General features: G+C 36.2%; 1 protein-coding gene and 1 non-coding gene across 2 annotated transcripts in view; one reads left to right on the top strand and one right to left on the bottom strand.

Annotated features, from left to right (window-relative positions):
* SLC44A5 (solute carrier family 44 member 5) overlaps positions 1 to 26438 on the top strand; it is a 407523-nt gene that overhangs the window by 194299 nt on the left and 186786 nt on the right.
* Positions 6255 to 6364, bottom strand: LOC126007443 (U6 spliceosomal RNA). Its single transcript, XR_007495015.1, has one exon. It is a non-coding gene; the product is annotated as a U6 spliceosomal RNA (small nuclear RNA).

Raw genomic sequence — 26438 nt, 5'->3', positions numbered from 1 at the left:
GCGCATTTGCTTTGCATGTGGCTGACCCAGGATGGACCTGGGTTCGATCCCCAGTGACCCATATGGTCCTCTGAGCCAGGAACAATTTCTGAGTGCAGAGCCAGGAATAACCCCTGAGTGTCACCAGGTATGACCCAAAAACAAAAACAAAACAAACAAAAAAAATGAGTGGATGAGCTCATATGCATGAAATTACAATTTTACTTTGGACTACTTAGTCCAAATATTGAATACAAGCATTCAGGTAGATGGGGAAATGAATGTAATTAAACTGGAGCTTTATGTTCAGAGTTCTGCTTTAATCTACTCTAACAACTAACAATTTCAAATGTGCATATGTACATGTTGTGTGGCAAACAGAATTTAGGAGTTGGGGACCACTATGTCAATGAGTTAGATCCTAAAATGGGACGATCCTGTACTGAGGTACTGTTTAAGTTCAGTAGTACCAGAGGTCACCAGGGCCCTTATGATGTTTAGGGATTCATGTATTGGTGACAATCAAACACTGGTCTTGAGCACAAAAAGCATGTGTCTGTGACAACTGAACTTTCTCCTCAGCCCCCAGGTATTTTCTTTGTGGCTCCTATTGTTTGTGAGAAATTTGTGAAATGGCATAATAATAGTACTTTTCTTTGGGGTGTGTCCATATTTTTCAGTTGACTAGAGAGCTGCCTGAACACTGTTTGTGATATTATTGGGAGTGCAGATTTTAGGACTCTACCTAGTCATTTAAGACAACATTACGGAATGGAATTGGCTGTAATTTGCAGTAGCGCAGTCATGCAGAAACAGTGTCTGCCAGGTAGTCTTTTATTGCTATATAGACCATAATGGTCATTCTCAGGAACTGGCTCCTATTTGGGCTCTACTCCCCAGTATATGGTGATTATTACAGTGTTTGAGATGTCTATCCTGTTACCCCCTGTTATTTAATTGCAGGGTATTGGTTGTATATCTGGTGTATATTCTAGGTACTTCAGAATAGTGCTATCATTCTCTGTTTATCTTTCGTCTTCTGGCTTGCTTTCGTTTAACATAATATGTTTTAGGTCCATCCACATTGCTGCAAAGTCTGTGATTGTATCATTTCTGACTGCCATGTAGTATTTCATTGTGTATAGATACCACGTCTTAATGATCCACTTATCTGTTGTTGGACATCGAGGTTGGTTCCAAGACTTGGCTATTATACTGAGTGCTGCAATAAATAGTGGGGTGCACACATACTTTGGGATGAATGTCCTTCTGATTTGGGGGTAGATACCTAGGAGAGCAATTGCTGGGTCAAATGGCAGCTCAATTCTGAGTTCCTTGAGCACTCTCCAGACTGTTCTCCATAGGTGTTGGACTAGGGGATATTCCCACCAACAGTCGATGAGAGTGACTTTCATACCGCATCCCCACCAACACAGATTGCTCCCATTATTTTTGATGTGTGCCATCCTCACTGGTATAAGGTGGTACCTCATTGTTGTCTTGATTTGGATTTCCCTAATGATGAGTGAAGGTGAGCATGTTTTCATGTGTTTGTTGGCCATCTTTCGGTCCTCCTCGGAGAAGTGTCTATTCATTTTATCTCATTTTTCTATGGCTTTATTTGGTTTTGGGGGGCTCAGCTTTCTGAGTGCTTTGTATATTCTGGTTATCAGCCCTTTATCTGATGTGTTGAGTGCAAAATTTTTTTCCCATTCAGTTAGCTGTCTTCTTGTTTTAAGTTGGGTTTCCTTCCTGGCTCCTATTTGGAATCAGTTGGTGAGCATGTAATAGCAGTATCAGTTTCTGAACATGTATGATATACATAAAGATATTTTTAGATACTTTAAAGATCTATATGTTTTATTCATAAGAACTCAAGTGTCTGAAGCATACAGTATTCTTGCAGAAGAGGAGCATAAGCAAAGAGAGTTTTATTTTATTTATTTCCTTTGAGGTGCAGAAGCTTCTCAGCATAGTATAGTCCCATTTGTTTGTCTCTGCTTCCACTTGTTTGGACAGTTCTGTTTCCTCCTTGAAGATGCCTTTAGTCTCAGTGTCATGGGGTGTTTTACCTAAGTGTTTGCTTAATACCTTATAATTGCAGGTCTGATATCAAGGTCTTTAATCCATTAGGATTTGACCTTTGTGCATGGTGTTAGATGGAGGTCTGAGTTTCCTTTTTTGCAAGTGGCTGACCAGTTGTCCCCACATCACTTACTGAAGAAACTGTGCTCCATTTTGTGTTTCTTGCCTCTTTATCAAATATTAATTGATTGTATGTTTAGGGAATATTCTCTGAATACCCACGCCTATCCCTCTGATCTGAGGGTCTGTCTTTATTCCAGTATCATACCATTTTAATAACTATTGCTTTGTAGTACAATTTCAAGTTGGAGAAAGTGATGCTTTCCATCTTCTTTTTCCTATGGGTTGCTTGAGCTATTCATGAGTGTTTATTGTTGCAAATGAATTTCAGAAGTGTTTGATCCACTTCTTTGAAGAATTTCATGGGTATCGTTAGAGAAATCGCATTAAATCTGTACAATGCTTTGGGAAGTATTGCCACTTCCTTCCTTCCTTCCTTCCTTCCTTCCTTCCTTCCTTCCTTCCTTCCTTCCTTCCTTCCTTCCTTCCTTCCTTCCTTCCTTCCTTCCTTCCTTCCTTCCTTCCTTCCTTCCTTCCTTCCTTCCTTCCTTCCTTCCTTTTGGTTTTTGAGCCACATTTGGTGACACTCAGGGTTACTCCTGCTTATGTGCTCAGAAATTGCCCCTGGTTTGGGGGACCACATGGGACACCATCCTAGATTAGCATGTGCAAGGCAAATGCCCTACTGCCTGTGCCACCACTCTGACCTCGAGTATTGCCATTTTAATGATGTTAATTCTCCCATTCTATGAACAGGGTATGTGTCTCCATTTCCTGGTGGCCTCTTTTATTTTTGAAGCAATGTGTTGTAGTTTTCTTTGTATAGATCCTTCACCTCTTTAGTAGGGAAGGAGGGAGATGGAGGCCATTGATTGTGGAAAGGTTGTACTGGTGAAGGAAGACGCTTTTTTTTTTTTTAATAAATGAAACTCAACTACAAGCATGTTTGTAATCATGGTGCTTAAATAAAGATATTATAAAAAAGTTGTTGAATTGAGTTTTTTTACTAGTATAATTTCTTCAAATCAATAAAAAGGCCTATATTTTCCTTCTTGAAATTCTCCAAAACTCTTGACTTCCAGGTTCATAGGCCAAACCAATTATTAATCTCTAATTCAAGTCCATCTTTCTTATCATAATCAATCTTGATAATTCATATAATTTTGTTGTTGCTATTTGCCTCTGCTTCTACTACTATTTATTTTATTTACTTTGTTATTTTTTGCCTGTGGTGGTTTGAGTAGATTTCTGTGTTTGCACAAGTGGGGAAAAATAAGGAAGGAGCTGAATATAGCTGGAAGCAGCCTAGAGACCAGAGCCCAATATTAGTGCTCTATCTAAAATATACACCTGCTCTGAGGATAATCTTGCTCCTACTGAAACAGAATTTATCACCATGTTTGAGATTTCTGCATTGTATTTGTTCAAAAAGGAGATATAGTCTTTAAATTTTAATTTTACCATAGCACTGTGATGTTATAATTAAAAAAAAGTTGTTCATAGTTGTATTCTATATATACAATGTTCTGACACCAGTCTGACCACCAGTGTCACTTTCTTCATCAGAATTCCTAGGTTACCTTTCTTTCCCCTCCAATCTCAGTCTGCCATCTTGACAGACACCACATGCTGTAATCCCACTCCAGGGAATTGGGTCTAGAACAGAGGTCACTGCAGTAAATAAACCAGGCCAAGTTTGAAAGGGTGAAACATGCTTGGTCAGGGAGCATTCAGTCTTGTTCAGTGAGAGAGTGCAACCCACCAGAATCTTTCAGAATAGGAGTTTTTATTAAGCACCCAGATCACTCAGGCTGGGGAATTAGGACAAAAAGGCCTAAATTGTGTTAAAAGCCCAGGTAGGCTTTTGATATGTAGAACAAGGAGGTAAGTAGGGGAAAACCTCTGTTTTGGGTGAAAATGAGTTTTAATCAGAGAGGCCCAGGAAGATCTTTGTTTGGGATGAGGCCAAATTGTAAACCAACAGGACCAAATGAGATGTTGGAATCAAATTGGTGTCAGTGTCTACAAAACAAGCACCCTAACCCCTATACTATGTATTAGGCCCCATAGCTGTGTTTTTAAAGGAAAAATTGTCACAAAGGAAGTGACTGTGACAGGAAGGTAATTTAGACTACTTAAAAATAAATTTAAAAAGTAATAGGGTCATAGAAAGAGCTCAATAGGCCAAACACTTGCTTTCTATTTAGGAGACAAGTAATCCCTTAACACTGCTGGAGTGACCCTTTTTTTTCCCAAAGAAGACTATATTGTTACCTAGAAGAAAAATCTAAAAATATAGAAACAGCTTGTTTAAACTACTGATGTTACCTTGGCATTCCAACAGAATTATAAAAATATGGGGACTTGCTTTTCTTGGGAGCTCTTTCATGACTGATTTTCACTAGCTTTCACAGACAGTGCTAACAGTGCTGAGAAGACCCCATTACAATAAAAAAAATGAGATAATAACAATGATAGTAGTCAGTGTTGTATGCATGCTGTTTGCTAGGCAACAGGACAACCATTCATTGTCTTATTTAATTAAGTAACTCTCATTATAATTTTGCAAATAGAAACCTAACACAAAGACACTACATAAGTTGCCTACATTAAACTACTAGGAAATGTTGTGTCTGGGAATCAAACACACAATTTAGTAAGTACTTAAAATGCAAAGTAAAAGTAATAAATCTAGATCTGCTTAAATAGCCTTAAACTCTTGATGTTATCCTTGATATAAATGAGATTCAACTTTGGAAAGGGTTCAAAGCTCTCTTGCTTCCTTTTTTTTCTCCTTTCTATGTGTCTGCATTTTACTACCTCTAACCCTCACACCATTTTTTGTCCCTTTCCTAAAACTGGAAAAGAGAAAAGACAGTATTTAAAGTCCTGATGTGAGAATCAGGCATGAGCATTGCAATAAATAATAAAGTGCCATTGAGCAAGTCACTGGGACTGTCCTTCCTGTTGTTCATGTATCTCTTTAAAGCTGGGTCTCTGATAAATATTTCTGTAATTAAAAACATTCATAATGTGTTTCCCCACCGTCTTTTCTGAAATAGATATAGATGGAAGTTCTTCTGAGTTTCTCTAAGCTTCCCTGATAACTCCTGAAAGTGAATTACATTCAGTTAAATCTGTAAAGAGCTGATGAATTTTAAATACTTTATTACTTTTTAAATTGAAGTAACAGCATTGTAGCATTATGTAAGTTTCAGGTGTGCGTCATTGAAAATCAACCTGTGTATATACTTCATTAAGTTCTCCTTTAAAGGAATTTGATGAATTATGCATTACTTCTCCCGGAGCTTCATGCCCTATTTAAAATGACAACATGAGAATAATTCCCAAAATTTCTTTAGGATGAAATTTCAAACCTCAGTGGATTGAGGTAAGATAGACATTTGGGGACTTTATTAATCAACATTCTTTAAATTATTCTTTACGCTTTATTGTTTCTCTAGGTATCTTGGGATGCCATTTACTTGAACAGAGACTATAATTGAAGTATTCAGATAATAGTCTTCCTTTTATGTTACATTAGGATAGGCACGCTTGTGCAATATAGGTAACAAACACTCCCCAAAGCATCAATGGTAGAAACAAAAGCTTATCATTTGATCATGTTATATATCGTGGAGGAGCAGAGAGACTCTGCTCATTTAACTCCAGTTTTCCAGTCTCCCTAATACCAAATACCCATTGTGCTAGGAATGATATGGAAAATTTTATAATCATTTAAATATGTGATTTATTTATTTATTTGTTTATTTTTTGAAGTTTCCCTTGAAGTCCTCAGAGTGAACAAAGGCACAGCAGGGCATAGCCTCTACAGGCCAGAGAGCTCAGCTTATTGAACAGTGACCCCCACAGCCAGAATGTATTCACTGGGCAGCTTCAAAATGCAGTTTTTTTGGGGGGTGCTAAATATGTGATTTATTTAACTCTTTCCTTGGCCCCAGATAAAAATATGATCACCCAACCACAAGGTGATAAGGAAAGCCATGTGATAGGAAGAAAAGAGAACAGAACTTGGTTAATAATATCAAGAGCTATTATGCTTTCCTTCATTTTCTTCTACAGGCATCATTGTAGGAAAAGAAAAAGTGATATTTACCTTGAGTTCAGGTATAACTGTTACTTGTATACTATCTTTTTTGTGTGTCATTCTTGCGCAGGGGCCATGCTAATCTTCTCTATATCATTCCAATTTTAGTATATGTGCTGACGAAACGAGCACTACTTGTATACTATCTTTTTTAATCTTCACAATAATCCATTGCTATTTTAAAGATTATAAAACTGAGACTTCAAGGATTTAGTTCCAGGCATCAGATTCCATGTTTTTAATTACAAAGCTATATCTATATGTGTGTGTGTGTGTGTGTGTGTATATATATATATATATATATATATATATATATATATGTTTATGGATTATTGGAAGAAAACTATGTGGCTTCTTTGAAACATGACTAATTATTGATACACCTGCCAGAAATTTTTTTATCTTATTGGTATTTCAAGGGCGTGAAATCTAACAGCTGTTAAAAGTTTATAAGTCTGAAACATATAGTGGCCCAATCATGAGAGCATTTATGCAGGAAGAATTTTTTTGTTGTTTGGGTAGACTTTGGAATTTAAGTTCATGAGTTGTATCCTATAGGCATACTCTAGACAAAAGTATCTTGTTTAGAGAACTCAACATGCAGGCTTACTTGAACACACATGTGGAAGAAGCACAGCATATAGAGCTGTTAATTATTTTTGAAGGGAGGAGGAGACTCCCAAACTGTACTCAGGATGCTCCATATGCTACTTACAAACCGTTGTTTCTCAGAGGACCATGTGGGACTGGGACTCAAACTCAGGGCCTTTGTGAGATATCTTCCCAGAAAGTAAACCTAGATGAAAGAATCTTGCTGCAGTATAGAAGCATCATTCAACAGGTAAAGGTGACAAACAACTGGACCTGACCCTAGTTGATTAAAGTAGGAAATGATTTTGCTAAATGGAACTGCATAGCTAGTAATATTGTTGAGAGGGCTGGTGAACAGACCTCAGGAAAATCACAGAGAGAAGTGGAGTGTCTCTCCTAGAAACACAGTTGATATGAGCCTTGGTCTTCAGGGCCATTACTGTCCTCAGCCTGGGCACAGGGTGTATTTATCAGCTTGTCTTGATGACATAGAAGGCTGATTTTTTTTCTGTACATAGAGGTTCATATTAAAGACTCAGTTTGCTCATTTATGTAATTAGCTTAGTTTCCTTCAACATGTGAAACTTTATTCTGGGCATTAAGAAATGACAGAAATACAGACATATACTCTACCTCTTGTTCAATGGAGATTGGCAGAATAATGGATTTTCTATGTTAATTTGGAGAATGGAGAATTTATAGAGGCAGATAGAGAAAGGTTTCCTAGGTAGATATTTACAATGAAAAATCAGGCATACAAGGATTGCAGGATGTTTCACATGGGGAAAGAGACCATAGTGGGGTTGAACTGAGAGAACAAGTTGTTTTACTGATGGACACAGAAATTAGTGAAGGCAGTTGATCAGGCATAGTCATGGATGGTTTTAAATTACTGAGAAGGAAGTTAAGAGTTGAAGCTGATGGCTACTGTGAGCTAATGGGGGCTCATGTTAAGAGTTTTTGAGCAGAGTATATGACAGAAATCCAACTTTGATATTTTTTTTTTGTAAATCTGGCCACGATATAGATTAGAAAGACAGAAAAGGAAACCAGAGTCAGTATTTAAGAGATTAGATACATAACTCAGGGCAGAAATAGTAAGGTCCTAAAAGAAGTTGGTAGTCCAAGAATAAAAAGAACAGACATGAGAATTACTGTAGATTAGGAAGTGGGTTATTTTTGTTTCAGTTTAATGTGATTACCACAATGAGTTTCCTAATAAAAGGATACCACAATCAATCAGAGAGAGGAAAAGGGACAAAGAAGAGAGAATGAAGTGAGAGAGATGAGTAGACACTGGACCAATTCTTTTCTGAATTACTTCTGTCTTTTTTATTCACTCTTTTTTTCTGTCTCATTCTGTCTCTTTCCCTCTCCCACTCCATTTCCTTTTTTTTTTTTTTTGCAGTGTAGGGATTGAATTCAGTTTTACACCTGTATCAAAAATGCTGAAAATGGGAAGCATTACTTTCCCCAACTTTAAACTGTACTACAAAGTAATAGTTATCAAAACAGTATGATATTGGAATAAAGACAGACCCTCAGATCAGTGGAATAGGCTCGAGTTCTCAGACAATGTTCCCCAGACATACAATCACCTAATTTTTGACAAAGGAACAAGAAATTCTAAGTGAAGCAGGGAAAACCTCTTTAACAAGTGGTGCTGGCAGAACCAGTTAGCCATGTGCAAAAAAGCAAACATAGACCCCCAGTTAACATCATGTACAAAGGTAAAATCTAAATGAATTAAAGACCTTGATATCAGACCTGATACCATAAGGTACATAGAACAACATGTAAGTAAAACATTCCATGACATTGAGAATAAAGGTATCTTCAAGGAGGAAACTTCACTTTCCAAACAAGTGGAAGCAGAGATAAACAGATGGGAAGACATTAAGCTGAGAAGCTTCTGCACCTCAAAAGAAATAGTGCCCAGGATACAAAAGCCACCCACCATGTGAGAGAAACTATTCACCCAATACTCATCAGATAAGGGGCTAATATCCAAAATATACAGGGCACTGACAGAACTTTACAAGAAAAAAACATCTCATCCCATCAAAAAATGGGGAGAAGAAATGAACAGACACTTTGATAAAAAAGAAATACAAATGGCCAAAAGGCACATGAAAAAATGCTCCACATCACTAATCATCAGGGAGATGCAAATCAAAACAATGATGAGATACCACAGAGATTGGCACACATCACAAAGAATGAGAACAATCAGTGCTGGCGGGGATGTGGAGAGAAAGGAATTCTTATTCACTGCTGGTGGGAATACCATCTAGTACAACCTTTATGGAAAGCGATATGGAGATTCCTCCAAAAACTGGAAATTGAGCTCCCATATGATCCAGCTATACCACTCCTAGGAATATACCCTAGGAACACAAAAATACAATACAAAAATTCCTTTCTTACACCTATATTCATTGCAGCACTATTTACCATAGCAAGACTCTGGAAACAACCAAGATGCCCTTCAACAGACGAATGGCTAAAGAAACTGGTACATATACACAACGGAATATTATGCAGCTGTCAGGAGAGATAAAGTCATGAAATTTTCCTATACATGGATGTACATGGCATCTATTATGCTGAGTGAAATAAGTCAGAGAGAGAGAGAGAGAGAGAGAGAGAGAAATGCAGGATGGTCTCACTCATCTATGGGTTTTAAGAAAAATGAAAGACATTCTTGCAATAATAATTTTCAGACACAAAAGAGAAAAGGGCTGGAAGTTACAGCCCACCTCATGAAGCTCACCACAGACAGGGATGGGTTTAGTTAGAGAAATAACCACATTTTGAACTATCCTAATAATGAGAACATATGAGGGTTATAGAAAGCCTGTCTAGAGTACAGGCGGGGGTTGGGTGGGGAGGAGGGAGATTTGGGACATTGGTGATGGGAATGTTGCACTGGTGATGGGTGGTGTTCTTTACACTACTGAAACCCAAACACAATCATGTATGTAATCAAGGTATTTAAATAAAGTATATAAAAATTATCTCATTTGTTTTTCTGAAGGAATATTTGGATTTTTCCAAGGTAGATTGTGAATAAATCCACACACCATAATCCTATGGGGAACAGGGAAGTGAGTCTGGAGAATGTCCACTGCAGGAAATAATCCAAACCAGAAATCGGTTCAGGGACCACTTCACGTGGGCAAGAGGAAGATGCCAGCTGGGACTGCAGTATTTATTGGGAAGATAAACCACCTCCCTGCATGGGGAAGGGGTTAAAGTAAAGAGCCTATCTAGAAAATTTTCCTTCCTGAGCGAGTCTTTGACATATTAAAGAGGAAGCCATCATCGGTAAGGGTAAAGTCTGATGCACCATTATAATTTAGGGTAAAGGCTAATCCAACAGTAGATGTTTTATTATTCCATTTTTAATCTTGACTGCAAATTAGACAGGCAAATGATACTGTAACTCTTTAAATAAGAAATTGGAATTGGAGAAAAAATAAGCAAAACTAACCTTTAAACTGAAGTTTTTTTAACCAATAGCATATATATAGATATATATATATATATCTATATATATATATATAATTTTTTCCCTGCTGCCTGTTAATGAACTTTAACAAAAATAAACATATAAAGTAGTTTATAATAGAATTATTTAAAAGAAAACAAAATAACTAATCTGGGTGAGTGGCTTTAAAAGTATGAATTTTCAACCATAAATCAACAACATTCTAGCTTATTTTGACTTCTAAAGCTTATTAGAAAGAAATCATCTAAGCCTTTGCTCCTCAGTGGAAAGCATTTAGAATAGATCATTTGAATCTCAGAATACTTTGTTTATTATTGAGCATTTCCCCCTTTCTGCCAGATGTGCAGTCAGCAGGGAATATGGTGTGGTGGCCATCCCCAGCCAATAAGACCAGGAGAACCTGTCAGACACTTTGCCTTCTTGTTAACAGTCATGGGTCATTTCTTATTGACAAGTAAAGTCAGACAGAAATGAAAGCCTAAATACACTCTGCAGAAGGAAACAGAAGAGAAATAAAGAAAGGGAGGCCTGCTGTGGGTATCCCCTTCCCCATCTTTCTGTTTACCTTACCTGGATGGTCAGACCCACCCCCACCTGGGAGGGGTCTGCAGTTTGGAATAAATAATATAAGATGCTGGCTGGAGGAGGCGAGAGAGAAAAGCAGCAAGGAACCTTGGAGAGTGGGTGAAAGGGAGACAAAAGTAGAGAGAGCTAGAGAAGGAGCAGACAAGAAGCTGCTTGGAAAAGGCTTAGCATGGAAGCCATGTAAGGAAATGCACATGGTGGTTAGGGCCGTGAAATATAGCTGGCTGACTCCTATGAAACTCTGACTGCCTGTAAATTCATTTCAGTGTTACTACCCTTCTCCAGACCTGCCAACTGAAGGGTCAAGGAAGGCCTCACTCCAACACTAGGACTCTAGGCTTTATATTTTATATTAAAACAACAGCCTGCCAGCTGGGTTCCATGAAGATGCTGCTGATGAAACCTTGTTAGCCTGGCTCTGCTACTTTTCTTTTTTGAGAGGTTGCTACCAAGGTATGCTCAGGCAGCATGGGAGAGTACCTCCTAGTTATTCTCAGCTAAACAGGCCCAAGAGTGATTTTGGTGCTTGTAGTGCCAGAGATTACCTGTGTCACACTCTTAATATTGGGCAGGGTGGAGGGGGTTTGTTCCAAACCCACATCTCGTCCAACAGACACCATCTCTCCAACTCCTATTCTGATATCATCTCTGCAATGTGCTGCTAATATTCCTTCGTGTTGGTGGAACAATAAGAACCAAAATTGACAAAGCCCGATACTATGCATGTGCAAACAGTTAATACAGTACAGTCATTGCTGATAGAATCCATCCATACAGTGGCTGCTCCTACCTACAGTTTTTATTCTTCTGGACAACAGGTTAGAACAAACCTCGTCTATCTGAAACAGGTTTCTTAATGAAGCTCTCCTGTCTCGAAGACAGACTTTCGGATCCTCAAAAAATAATCATCTGTGCAGTTTGTCTCTTCCACCAGGTCTCAGCCCTATGATTGCTGACAGTGTTCCTTTAAAATGCAGTGCGGCTGCAAGTTTACAGACTTCAGGACTCTGCAGCTTTATCGACCATCTGCCACTTTCACACAGTAGTTTTGCCCTTTTACTCAGATTTTATTTGTCCCAATTTACAAAGATCTCTTCTCATAAGTCCACTTCATCCGTTTTTTATTATGCACTCAACCGACCACTAAACTTTTAGTGACTGTCTTCATTGGTGCCTTGGCAGTTTTTGCCTCCCTTTGCCTGTCAATTGCTTCTTGATTAGTACAATTAGGGGTCTCAAACTCAATTTACCTGGGGGCCGCAGGAGGCAAAATCGGGGTGATCCTTGAGTGCAAAGTCAGTAGTAAGCCTTGAACATTGGGGGGTGTGACCCAAACAACTAAAACAAAACAAAACAAAAAAAGATTCCTTTAGGGCAGGGCCACAAAATGTCGTATGGAGGGCCGTTTGGGGCCCGTGGACCGAGAGTTTGAAACCTATTTAAAGAGCTAGAAGGAAAAAAAAAAAAAAGATTACAATTTTAGCAACCTAGAAAGGAAGCTGAACTGGCCTGGAAAAAATGAACATAATAGCACAGTGCTGTGGTGATTGTTTAATAGTATCTTTCCATCAGTCAGTTCCTGTTGAGAAATGTATTTCAGAGTTCTTGGGTTGCTTGTTCTTTTCAAATTTGTGGTTAGTGTCTCCTTTTGTTACCTATTGAGTCCAGGGATATAATTGTCTCACTAAGTTCCTCATTTTGTATCTACTTTAAAAGAAATTCATTGAGATACTCTTAAGTTAAATTCATGTCCCTTGCAATTGGATGCAGAAAATGCATTGTTCGAAATGAAATTAGAAACTTGGCATGCCAGTATTCTATCATATATTCTTAGATGTCCAACACAACACAACTTCATAAACCAAGAATCCTTTCTTCCTACTAATTTGTCTTTTTTGCTATGAATAAAACTCAGACTCTTTTACTAAAAAGGCCTTAGATATTTAAAATTATGCAATATCAAGTATTTAAAACTATCTAAAGGGAAAACTTCAAAAGCCCAAAGATGAACTTTTTGTTAATAAATTACTATTTTAGATGAGCTATGTACTATGATTATATAATTATAAAAAGATTTTTTAGTTGTGCATTATATCATAAAATAATCTTAATAAATAATGCAAGTACTTTTTATTGAATACGGTAAAATAAATGATCTAGATCCTTTAAACAATTAAATGTGTATTCTGGAAGGTGGTCCTAAATATTAGAAGTAACTATTGACTTTCTGAAGTAGAAAAAAAAAGCCTCACACCAAAGTCAAGTTAAGTTCTTTAAGGCCAGATTGCATTCTCAGCAAAGCAACACCTCCTCCACTTGATGGTGTTCTTGATGCTTAAACCCTGAGCAACAAACCATAGGAAACTAATGGTGTTTTAAATGGAAAACAGCAGTTAATTAGGATTGGTTAATAGATTCTTGGCAAAATTTCAACTTAATGGGTATGTAAGTGTATCTATGTGTGCTCAGTAAAGCTTGTCCCAAGCTTTCTAATGGTGTCAGTCAGTTCTATAAATTTACTTTGACAGCTAGTAAACAGAGAAGTGCATCCTGGGAGAAGGGGGTATGAAGCCTGTAGCAATTTCCAAAAGAGGCAGAGTACATAGAGCCAAGCACATATTAACACAGCAAACATTAAACTTTTCTGCTTATCCATTCTTTAATATGTTAGCAACATAGCAAAAGACTTTTCTTAAAACCTATAGCTTATTGACTCTAGTCAGGAATTTTGGATTAAAATATGAATTAATAAAATGTATGTTTCCAGAGAAATAACCAAAGGCTTAGCAGTCTTTCAAAGATAGTAGCTTTCTTCTGTGTCTAATCAATATTTCTGCTGGCTACAGCTGAGTTGGTAGACGGTTCATATAACAAGTAGACAACCATCTAATTTAATTCTACCAGCCATTGGAAACTGTATTAGGTAATGTTTGTATTTCATTGTTTGCTGAGAAAGCTTGACCTTACTAAGAAGATTCCTAGGCATTTTTTATGGCGTATATTTGAAATTGCTATGTATGTGAGAAACTGGTAGAGGTGTTATTCCATAGAGTGTAGTGTAGCTTTTTGTTCTTTCAGACAGCTGTAATAATACAGACCACCCCCAGAGAATGCTTTTTTCCAATGCTTGTAAAAGATGCATTTGGGGTGGGGGGAATCAGGTTTTATTGCCAATGCATGGTAAGTAGCTTGAACCTTGAGAATTTTTAGAGCAGAGAAAATGAAAGGAAGCCTTTATTTGTTAATTTTTAATTAGAGCATAAAGGGAATAAGGATGGTGAAAGACTATTTTGTTAAGTTGTAGTTTTAAAGAGTAAGCAGCTTTGCGTAGTGAAAAGAGCTGTATCTCGAGACAGAATGTAGCCCCAAATTCTAGTTTATGCATTTCATTATTTTGCTTCATATCACTTTCCAGCAAATGGAACAAGTAAGATATCACTGAAGGTGTTATATAACTGTTGGATATTCTTATGGCTTCTTAAATTATTAAATTTAGCTCATACTGTAAACCTTTCTCACTTTTATCTTTTTGTTAGTGATGTGGACATTTCTTTCAACCAAATATTTTACAATTAAAAATTTTAGGCATTGTGATTTACAAATTTCTTAATAATAGAGTGATTCATAAAGTTGTTAATAATAGTGTGTCAGGCTTACAGTGATCCAACTACAGTCCTACCACCAGTGTTTGAATCCCTCCCTAGAATGTCCCCACGGACCCTCCTGCCCCAATCTGACTCCTTAGGAGATACTTTTTTGGTTTAATTTTTGTGGTTTGGGCCCCAAGATTATAGTAGTGTTGACCTTAGTGGTTTTATATACAAACACTTCATCTCTACACCATCAGTACCTTGTTTATCTTCTATATTAGCCCCTTATCTGATGGGTTTTGGGTAAATAGTTTCTCCAATTCTGTGGGTGGCTTTTGTATCTTTGGCACTATTCCATCGAGGTGCAGAAGCTTCTCAGCTTAATATAGTCTAATTTATCTAGAGACTGTCTTTACTTCATCTTCTTTTTTGTTTGTTTGTTTGTTTTGATTTGGTTTTGGGCCACACCTAGTGATGCTCAGAGGTTATACCTGGCTACGTGCTCAGAAATTGCTCCTGGCTTGGGGGTGGGGGTGGATCAAACTGCGGTCTGTCCTAGGCCAGCACAGGCAAGGCAGACACCTTACCACTTGCTCCACCGATCCAGCCACATACTTCATGTTCTTATCCTAGTCATAAATTAGCTGACCTTTGATCTAGGTGCTTATTTTTGGGATCTAAGTTCTAAAACATTGGTCAGATAGTCTTTCCCTTTATCAGTGCCATGCTATTTTGATTACTACAGCTAAATACTATAGTTTCAAATCAAGTCAAATCCAAAATTCTTGAATTGTTACTATTTTTATAGTATCAATGGTTTAGAATATAATTATTTGCATAAAATGGTGCATATCTAAAAGTTAATGTAATTTTGATTCAATGCAATTTTCTTTTTTTGGAAGTGAGGGTAGAAGTTTAGGCCTCACCCTTCAATGCTCAGCGACTCTCCCTGACTTTGCTTATGAATGATACCTCAAGGGACTTGCATGATACCACAAGGTGGTGTTTTAAGGGGCTTTATGCAGTGCTGCATAAAAGGAAAATGCCTTACTTCCATACTATCTCTCCAATCCCTAAAATATTTGTTTTTATCACAATTTTTAAAACCAGGCTTTATTTCCAAGTTTTAAAACATATTTTTAGGTGAAAATTAGCTTGTCATAGACAACTGTGTTTTCATTTAAAAATTTTTTTTTATGGTTTTTGGGTTACATCCAGCTGTGCACAGGGGTTACTCCTGGCTCTATGCTCAGAAATCGCTACTGGTAGGCTCTGGGGAACATATGGGATGCCGGGATTTGAACCACTGTCCTTCTGCATGCAAGGCAAACGCTCTATCTCCATGCTATCTTTCTGGTCCCTGTGTTTTCACTTTTAGTAATGCAATTTGATAAAGGCCTACTAAAACCAGTATAGTGTGACTTAACTCTGGCATCTGGATGAAGGCATGAATAAGGCTTGCTGCTAGATCTTCAATGAGTTAGAGGTTTAGTTAGGATTCTTATGTTCCCTTAACTAGTCCTGATATGAAGCTTTGCATTTAGAGCTGCTGTGGCCATGCTAACATGGAAGCATCAGCTCATAGATACATTCAATCTTAATGGGCACCCACATTCCATCAAATTGTCTATAATTTACATCAAACTACTAGGGGTAACAAACCTATCCTTTGATTTAAACACACATACACACACAATTACCAATTATTTTGTCATTGTACTGTTACTGAATACTGGAGAGTGTAGGCAGTATTACTATATTGTACAATCACAACTTTATTCTTCTCTGTGTCCATAATAGCAAGCTGTTCTATGAAAGTCTTTGATAAATAGTCCACATGGCAAATGGCTCACCAGGGTTATTATTTCTGAAGAAATAAGTAGAGTTTTTCTAAAATCAGTTTTTGGAGAATAAAATGTTCACTTTCCTTTTTTCTACCCTCTCTCCCTCCCTTTCTGACCATATTTGTAATCTATAAGGTTTTGTAATTGGTATCAGAATTTGTATAATATATTTTAAAATAATGATATTGTGGGCCAGAGAGATAATATAGTGGATTTGGGTACTTGCATTGGGTTTGATTCCCAGCACCATATGTTACACCGAGTGATCTTTGAGCGCAGATGCAAGTGTATGCTCTGGCTACTATTGCATGTGGCTTCTAACTCTCCACCCCAAACACATTAAAAATAAGATATCAATGATAGTATTGAGGATTTTGCATGACAGGTCCCTCAATAACCTCTAGTCATCTACTATTTAACATTTATACAAATTCAGTGATTTTGTTTGTTTCCAACAAACAAATCTGTTTCTAACAGATTAAGATAAATTCTTGGGTTCTAAAGTCTAAAATTCAAGGCAGAGAGATGGTAAAGGTGTTAGTTATTTTTATTTTGTATGATACTGGTTGAAACTTTTAGTACCACAGGTAATCCCCCACCCCCAAGAACCAAAAGGAATGGTCCCTGAACACAGAACAAGAACTTAGCCATGAACACTACTAGGTGTGGTCTCCCTAAATAAAAAAATTAATGAAATAAAATCCAAGACATTAGCAAAGTCAAAGTATGCTCCTTCTGGGAGCTCTTACAGTTCCATATCTTTCTTGTTTCTGGTGGTGATTCAAAAAGCTTTGACATTCCCTGATCTGTTTTTTTACTCCAGACTTTACCTCTATCTTGACGTTCTCCTCCCTGCTGTTCTCTCATGTATTATTTTCTGATATAAAGAAATGCTCTCAGGGCCGGAGAGATAGCCTGGAGGTAAGGCATTTGCCTTCCATGCAGAAGGACGGTGGTTTGAATTCCGGCATCCCATATGGTACCCCATGCCTGCCAGGGGCGAATTTTTAGTGCAGAGCCAGGAGTAACACCTGAGAAAAAGCCAGGTGTGACCCCCCCCCCAAAAAAAAAGAAATGCTCTCATTGCATTTAGGATCCTCCCTAATCCAGTATAATTTTTTCTTAGTCATCTAAATTATATCTACAAAAACTATTTCCAAATTAGGTCACTGTCTGAGGCTCTGGATAAATGCAAATTTGCTAGGGCCCTTAATTCCATTTATGATAGAGTATTTGTGAGATAATTTTAGCTGAGGGCACTGAAGCTTATTAATAAGCAGATAATTTTTTTCTGCATAATAAACTTTCTCAAAACAAAACCAGGAAACACTGTTCATTTATCACCATATTATGATCTCCTGATTGGTTCTTTTGGATTAACTCTAATAGAGGTTTTTTTCCCTCCCTACCCACCAGTTTTCCTTTCTCTGATTATATTTTGATCTCTTTAAATAATAATGCCCCAGTAAAATTTATGAAACAAATAAACACTCATTGGCCCTTCAAATACTGTGTGCAATGTGGAAATCTCTAAAAGTAATAGCGTTAGAAAATTTCTCAGACAACTAGGGTACAATTGAATATAGTTCTGCAATGGTATCTGCATGAAGTCAGCAAAATGACCAATAGCACACACTACAGTGCAATGCTTCATTTTAAGTCCCTTTTTATTGAAAGAAAAATTAAAATGAGAGTATCAACTGAGCTCTCATGCATGAATTTCTTGCACATATGGCTAATGATCTACATTGATAGCTCTACTTACATCTTTTTTATATCAAATAAGGAGATCCTTTTCTCCCTCAAGTTTGTTCTGTTCTATCAAAATATAGTTTCTTCAAAAATGGTGGCAAATATAGCTAGAGAAATCGTATACAGTTTAAGATGCATTCTTTTTGTATGCATCTGGCTCTGGTTTGATCCTATGTACCCTATGGGTCTCTTGAGAATTGTTGGGTTTGTATCTGGAGATTCCCAAGCATAGTAGGGGACAGAATAACTTGGGTAATCTGGCCCTCATATAAAACTGCAGATTCACAGCTGTGAACCAATGGAAGGGGTACTAGGAAATTAGGAAGCCCCTCAAAATTGTGGGTATTTCTTTTTTTTTATTTAAACACCTTGATTACATACATGATTGTGTTTGGGTTTCAGTCATGTAAAGAACAAATTGTGGGTATTTCTTTAAGCGCAACACCCAAATCAGTTGTTCATATCAAACTCTCTTTGTGGATTAAAATGGTTTTGTAATATATAGCTATATTTTTTGACTAACAGTTTTCAGTTCCCTTGAAACAATTTAAATTAGAATCATTATGATATACACAGTTGAAAATTTGTTCCTGATTGAATTTCAGTCATACCATATTTGAACAGCCATTCTTTCATTATTGTAGATTTCCTGTCACTAATGTCCCCAGTTCTCTTCGTGCTACCCACCCCAGTCTATTTTGAACCTCTATTGCAGACATGTACTCTCTATCTCTCTCTCTCACTCACTCTCTCACTCTCTCTTTTTGTTTTTAGATATTTTGATTTATAGTACAGCACATAGTTTCTGCCATTGTCCCCAGTTTCTCTGCCACCCACTTTCCCCACCTCTGGGGCAGACATTTTATTTCCTCCTCTCTCGCTTTCTTTTCTTTTTTTGTAAGGTGGGTTTCACTATTTCTAATTAAGGGGTACCATGTATATCACTTTTTCCACTTCCAACACACGGTTCTTGTCTGGAGCGATCAATTCCAATCATCCCTGTCACTATGGACCATTCACTACCCTAACTGCATTCACTACTCTGTAGCAATCTTTCTACCATGGATTGGTCCTCCTGATCCTCATCTCTATATTATCTGCATATTATTAACATACTGTAATTTTTTTCTACTCCACAAATGAATGATATTATTCTATGTCTCTCCCTCTGACTTATTTCACCAGCATAGCAATTTTCATATTCATCATGTATCAACAAATTTCATAACTTCAATTTTCCTAACAACTGTGTAGTATTCCATTTTGTAGATGTACCAAATTTCTTTAGTCACTCATGAGAATAGATATCTTAGTGTTGGTTTTATAAGCCTTTTATGCATTTTATAAACATGTCCATATAATTAAGATGTGGTTATTATTAAGAAAATACTGTTTTAAATTTGCCACAAAGTATCAAGTGATTTAATGACTAAAACTATATATACCACAAACATTTTAAAATGCACTGACTCTACTCAAAATATTTAATAATAAGAAATTGATAAAGTTATATTGAAATATTAGGTAAGCTCCAGATTGGTATTTCTGTGGACAGAAAAATAGATGAGCTTTGTTATTTTTCTTTTTCTTTTAAACTTTGCTTCATGCCCAGCTGTACTTAGGGCTTACTTTTGGCTCTATACTCAGAGACCATTCCTGCTGAGCTTGAGGTAATTGGGAATTCAGGGATCAAACCTGTGTCAGCTGCATGCAAGACAAGTGCTCTATATGATATATTAAAGCTCTGGCCTGATAAATGAGTTTTGTGTTGATCTGTATTTATCTGAATTGAAAATCGCTAAATTTTTATTGGAATATTTAGCTTGCTTTAATCTAACAATTGAATTGTATTTTAATTATCTTGCTGTTCACTTCATTTGTACATCTATTTCGTGTTCCTTTTAAACTCTCCTTTCAAATGATTCTATTTTGTCTCTGCCAATGACTTAAAAGTCATACTTGTTTTATATTTTAGTGACTTTTCTAGGGTTTATCTATTTATCTTTAAAACTATTTATATCACTACATGTGATATAAAATTTTGAAGTATATGTTCATTCTTTTGCTCTGATTATTGTTACTCATCAAAATTCTTCTGTGTTATAAAACCTACACTACTGTTGCTTTAAGCAGTATAGTATTAATTATTAAAAATTAGGAAGATGGTTTTGTTTTTTATGATATTTCTGTTGCTCTTCATTCCATTGAGTAGATTCAACTCATTATTTAGTATAATAATCCTTTTATCATAGAGTTTCCTTAACAACAACATACATATCAATGTATTCAATGAATTCTCTGCCCTTGTACTGGTATGAATAAATTACTTGGTTCATCTTGACATTTGAAATATTTTACCCACTACATAGAGAATTTTTATATACACGACACTTTTCTTTCAGTAATTTAAAGATGTCATTCATGATCTTAAATTTCTGATAAAATGTCTACCATCATTCTCACTTTTAATCTCTATTTTATTTTAAAATATTTTCTTTTTTTTTTTTTTTTTTTTTGGTTTTGGTTTTTGGGTCACACCCACTGGGCTCAGAGGTTACTCCTGGCTCTATGCTCAGAAATTGCTTCTGGCAGGCTCAGGGGCACCATATAGGATGCCAGAAATCAAACTGGATCTGTCCTGGGTTGACCTTGTACTAGGCAAATGCCCTACTGATGCACATTCACTCGCCCTATTTTGGGATATTCTTAAAGTTTTATTTATTTTATGTTTGGAAATTTTTCATCAATTTGATTATGATGGTCCCTCGTGTGATTTTATTCTGTGTATTTAATCTGCTTGTGTTTTATTGCTTTCTTGGCTCTGTAGGTTTAATTTATCATTTTATTGGGAAAATTTCCATCTATTGTTTCTTCAACTACTTTTCTATCCTTGCCCCTCTTTTAGAGCTCAAGCTAAGTGTACACAAGACTACTTGATTTTATGATAGCACAATACTCCACACTCATAATTAGAGCCTTTTAAAACTCTAATTTCTTCCCTTTATGTGCTGAGTTGTTTCTGATGCATTCTCCCAGCTGTTCCTAGACACAACTCCAGGGCTTCATCTGGACAATGTGAAGTTTTCTTTCTCTTCCTGCAGAGATCATAGTCCCTAGGTTTTGAAAACAGCTTTATTTTTTAAATATATGATTTTACATCCTAATGAGAAAGTTAATTCTCACAGTAAACTCTCCATCATAGGCAGCAACATAGGTTGCCTCAATTTATTTGCTTAAAAAGTGTTTGAGGGACTAAACATAGTAAGTTATGTTCAGGAATTACTCTTTTATTGTTGTTGTTGTTGTTGTTTTTGGGTCACACCCGGTGACGCTCAGGGGCTTACTCCTGGCTATGCTGCAGAAATCGATCCTGTCTTGGGGGCCCATATGGAACGCCAGGGATCAAACTAAGGTCCGCTCTGGGTCAGCTGCGTGCAAGGCAAATGCCCTACCACTGCCCTATCGTGCTGGCCCAAATTCAGGGATTACTCTTGGTACTATGCTCAAGAATCACTCCTAGAGGAGCTCAGGGAACCATATATGGTACTGGGGGCTGAACCTGCACCAATTACTGCAAGCAAGGGCTTTAATTCCTGTTCTAGTTCTCCACCTCTCCCCCAATTTATTTATTTGGTTTTTGGGCCACACCTGGTGGCACTCAGGCCTTACTCCTGGCTCAGTGCTTAGAAATTACTCCTCAGCTCCAGGACCAAACAGATATGTGATCATTAATAGTAAGCCAGACAAAGAGGGGTCCTCCTACTCTTGCAGCCCGGGGGGTGATGGTGGGGTATATGGGTTGTAGAAAGGGAATTGGAATGGGGGGAGGACATAGTTGGTGATGGGTATTCCCCTGATTCAATGTTAATATGTACCTAAAATACTACTGTGAAAGATATGTAAGCCATTATGGAAAAAAATTGTGTTTTTAATCAGAATCTTTCTTTGACTTACATGTATTATTATTATATCAATTATATTATATGTTATATTATGTTACTATATTATGTTATGTTAGTTTACCTCATTATGTGAATCAATTTTGTCTCTTGAATAAATTCTTACAATAAAAAAAAGAAATTACTCCTCAAACCCGAGTTGGCCACATTCAAGGCAAATACCCTACCTACTGTGCTATCACTCCAGCCACACCAATTTAATTTTAACCAAATCATTAAAATTTAAAAAGTGATTATTATTTTTAAATAAAAACTTATGTTTCCTAAATCAATATTTACCTTTGGATTTAATCCTGTATCTGTTTCCTCATTTAGAGAACACCTCCCACCCATGGTTTGGCCTTTTCTTTCTTTGGTAGATGCCTCCTTTACTTAGTTTATACCTGCCAAGTTCTCCAGTGATTCTGGCTAAATCATTTCATTCCTTACAGAAGTAACTTCCTGGTATGCTTCCCTTGATCATTTCATGGATACCTCTTGCTCATCTTTTATATATAGGTTTCCGTGTCACTCAGAATGATTTTTTCTCTGTTCCCTAAGCATCCATGCACAAAAAAAATAACTGTTTCCTTGTTAAAATCTGTTATACTATCCTGGTGCTTTTTTTCCAGAGTACTGAACGTAATGTAGTTTTAATATGTGTGAGTATTTTAATCCCCATTTAAGTAGACTCTAATATCTGAGATTAACACAGGGAATCTCACTATTGAGGTACATTCTTATATTTTAGATTTGCTAAATAGGAGGCACTTACAGATATCTGATTGATGTGTAAGTTGAGTAATGGTGATTTTTATATCCTGCTGGCCATTGATAAGGAATAGATATTATTATTATTAGGAAATTACATAATTCTAAAAAGATACTTAAATATTACTCCACTTTATTGCATTCTTCACAGGATTGGTGTGAAGAAAAAACAAATGAAATATCACTTTATGGAATAAATATTCCTTGTTTATAATCATTATTTATTGTGGTATTTAAATTACTAAAGGATATCATAATTATAGGAAATTGTTTCCCATTGACATAGTATAGGTGAAAATCCTAAGCTATGGGGTCTTTTTATTAAGCAGTAACTCCTGCCTTCTTTCACCATCTTAATTTATACTTTTCCTCTTCCCTATGGTTGACTCTTAACAGGACCTCTTGTTACAATACTCTTTCCTTCCTTCTCAGCTTCCCATGTTACTATTCTCTCCACACTGATTAGTGATAACCAATTGCCATGATCTATTTTTATACATAACACCTAATTTCCTTCATTCTTGTAGTCGAGTCATTTTCTCTTGTGTTATATGCTTAATAGCATCTCACCTCTCTTCTTTATATTCCTTCCACACAATTGTAACTTATTTTAATTATATTATTATTTAATAATATTAATTATTTAATTATATTATTATAATTTATAGCATAATTACATGACTTTATCCTTATCAGACTAGTATGTGAGGCCTGAGGAACCAGGACTTTATATTATTTTATGTTAGCTCTGGTGTTTGATCAGAATACAGCTCTGCATAAGAGGGTGACTGAGTAAATAATTTCACTTGAAAGACTATTGGAAGGAACTTCTGGATAAGACCTGCTTCTCAGAGAGAAAAAAAGGCAACAGTTGAGAAGCTCAGACTTGTTCTTGACCAAATCATTAATTTATTAGAATCCAATTTGAGAAGGATTAAAAAGAGTAATACGGATCAAGGGCAATTGAGAAAAGCATAAACATTTTGATCATAGAATATTTTTGACAACACGTAGGGAGAAGAGCACTAATTTATTGATATATAATTCCAGATTTAATTTAATTTTTTTGTTTGGTGATACACCTGCCAGTGTTCAGAGGTTATTCTTGGTCTGTGCTCTGAGATCATCCTGGCAGGCCTTGGAACTTCAGATAAGATGCCAGGAATGAGGGCTGAACTCAGGTTGGATGCTTGCAAAGCAATAACCCTATCTGCAATATTATTGTTTTGCCCCTAAATATTTTAACTGAAAGAATGAGATTCCTGGACTTTATTTATCACATTAAAAATAGGAGTCATTAGGTATTCATCACAAGGGAACACTAAATGACTAGACATGGGAAGGAAAATAAGTCTGAATACATATGGAAGTAATCTAAGAAATGAAGAGATTAAACGTATGAGTTCATGTGGAGAATCCAAGACTATCCCTCCATAGTTGTTTGGTTTGTTTTATTCAGACAACAATATTCTCAGCATCAGTCTGAGTGGAAAATTTTCAGGTGTAAAAGGAATTCCTAATAAGATGTATCTTGAACTTGGGTCACTTTATTCTAGAGAACAAGCTCAAGAAAACATTGTATATATACAATTTATTGTGTCCACTGGTGGTCCTGACAGGCAGAAACTTCCCTGGCTACCCCTGCTTAGCTGGTGAAATGTCAATATACTAACGAGAATAACAATATTAGGACTGAAAAATTTACAGTTCAGTTGATTAACAATTATTTATGATGATATATGCTAGATACTAGAAATGCTGCGATAATATATACAGTTTTAAATATATAAGAGTTCAGTAGGTAACTAATGTTAAATTTTATAAAAACCTAGAGACTGAATGTATCATAAATACATAAATTGAAACCTGATTCCTACAGAGATGGTATTTTGAGTTGATTGGGGAGCTATTCAGGCCATGGGGAGAATCGTTCCTGGATAGCACTGAGCTGTGCAAGTAGCTGGATTCTCCCCCACCCCTTTACCATTTGAGAAGCTACGACTGCGCATGAGCCAGAAAACAGATGTGACTCTGGACACCTTGAACTTCCCAGCCTATAGAACTCTTAAGAAAACTGTTCTTCAAGAGGCACTCATTTTATAGTACAAGTAGCTGCAAAAATACATATAGTACAAAAGGCAATAAAGTGAAATGTTTTATGCATTTACCTGTACTGCAATTTTACAAATCAAAGGTTTGTTTCACTGCCATATTGAGCAAGACAGTTGGGCAGTTTCTACAATAGCTAACTGTACTTTAGCAATAAAATTCTTTACATTTTTAATAGAAACCATAAAAGTCTAATTAAAATTAATTTTATTTATTATAAGGATATCAACAGAAGTTTTATTATGTTCAATGTGTGGTCTGTTCAAGATTTAAGGATATAAATAATGACATAAGAGGAGATGATGACAAACTGACTAAATTATATAGTCATGGACATGATAATTACCTAAATAGTTTGTGTATTTAGACCAGATGGGAGATTTTAGAAAATGCTTTTCTGCTTATGCTCTGAATTATGGGGTCTTCCATTGCAAGAAGAGGAAGAAAGTTTACTTTAAATGTCAAATCTGATTTAAGAGCATAGTTGCCTAGAGTACTATGAGAGGATTCTGAGAGTTTTTCTAGGCTTAAGATACAACATTGTGATTGATATATCTTGTTTAAGTCCAGATGCACCCATGTCACAAATTTGCCTTTTTATTCTGTATCATGGTAGAAGTTACTGAAATAAATTATCTGTTTCTTCAACATATATATATATATATATAATCCTTAGTTGTATCTGTTGTACATTAGTTGTACCTGTACTTTTGTTGTTCCTTAGAGATGAATATAACAGACTTAAAGGATTTAAAGTCAAATAAAACAAAAATGAGAGTACTCCTGCATTTAAAAAATGCCATTTGCTGAAAGGATTTAAAGGATGCCTTTTAAAAAATGCCATGTGTGACAGTATTGTATAATGCTAAATTTACTTTCTCTTTTTCCATTATATCCTAGTGAATAAAATCTGTTCAGTTTAATTAAATGCTGAAGGCAGGCTGAAAATTGTTGCTCTTACTTCATTTTAAGTTCAACAAAAATTCTTTCAAAATTCACAAATCAAAGTGAATTGTCATCCAACAGAGAACATTATTATCCAAAGATATGGACTACAATGAACTTACAATTGTATTTTGGCACATAGTCTAAGTCTGCCATGGCAACAGCAGTAGAAAAATACATCATTGTGATGTGGCAGCTGTTCAGAATAAAGATGAAAAATATTCAGAAAAAGTACTGTCAAAGTGTTTTGTGCATATTTAATGATAACTCTACTTGTTATAATTTTTCCAACATTTCCCTCATTATTATTCCTTACATATCCCTCCCCAAGTCATATTGAAAAATCTTTTATTTTGTTATGGATTACAGTTCTGTGCACTTTGTATTTGAAGATAAGATTTTGTTCTGGGTCAGTGGTATGAAAGAGAAAACTCTCCTTCTATGTTTATGATCATGCCACCCTTTCTTATCTTAAATCACATACTATACAGCTTACGTTAATTCAACTATCACACTTTTTCTGCCTTAGGCCACTACCTGGACTGACGTATGACTATTATTTTGCTTCTT

The sequence above is a fragment of the Suncus etruscus genome, chromosome 4 (assembly GCF_024139225.1).
Source record: "Suncus etruscus isolate mSunEtr1 chromosome 4, mSunEtr1.pri.cur, whole genome shotgun sequence".
NCBI lineage: Eukaryota > Metazoa > Chordata > Mammalia > Eulipotyphla > Soricidae > Suncus > Suncus etruscus.
This window is presented reverse-complemented; position numbering and strand designations above follow the sequence as displayed.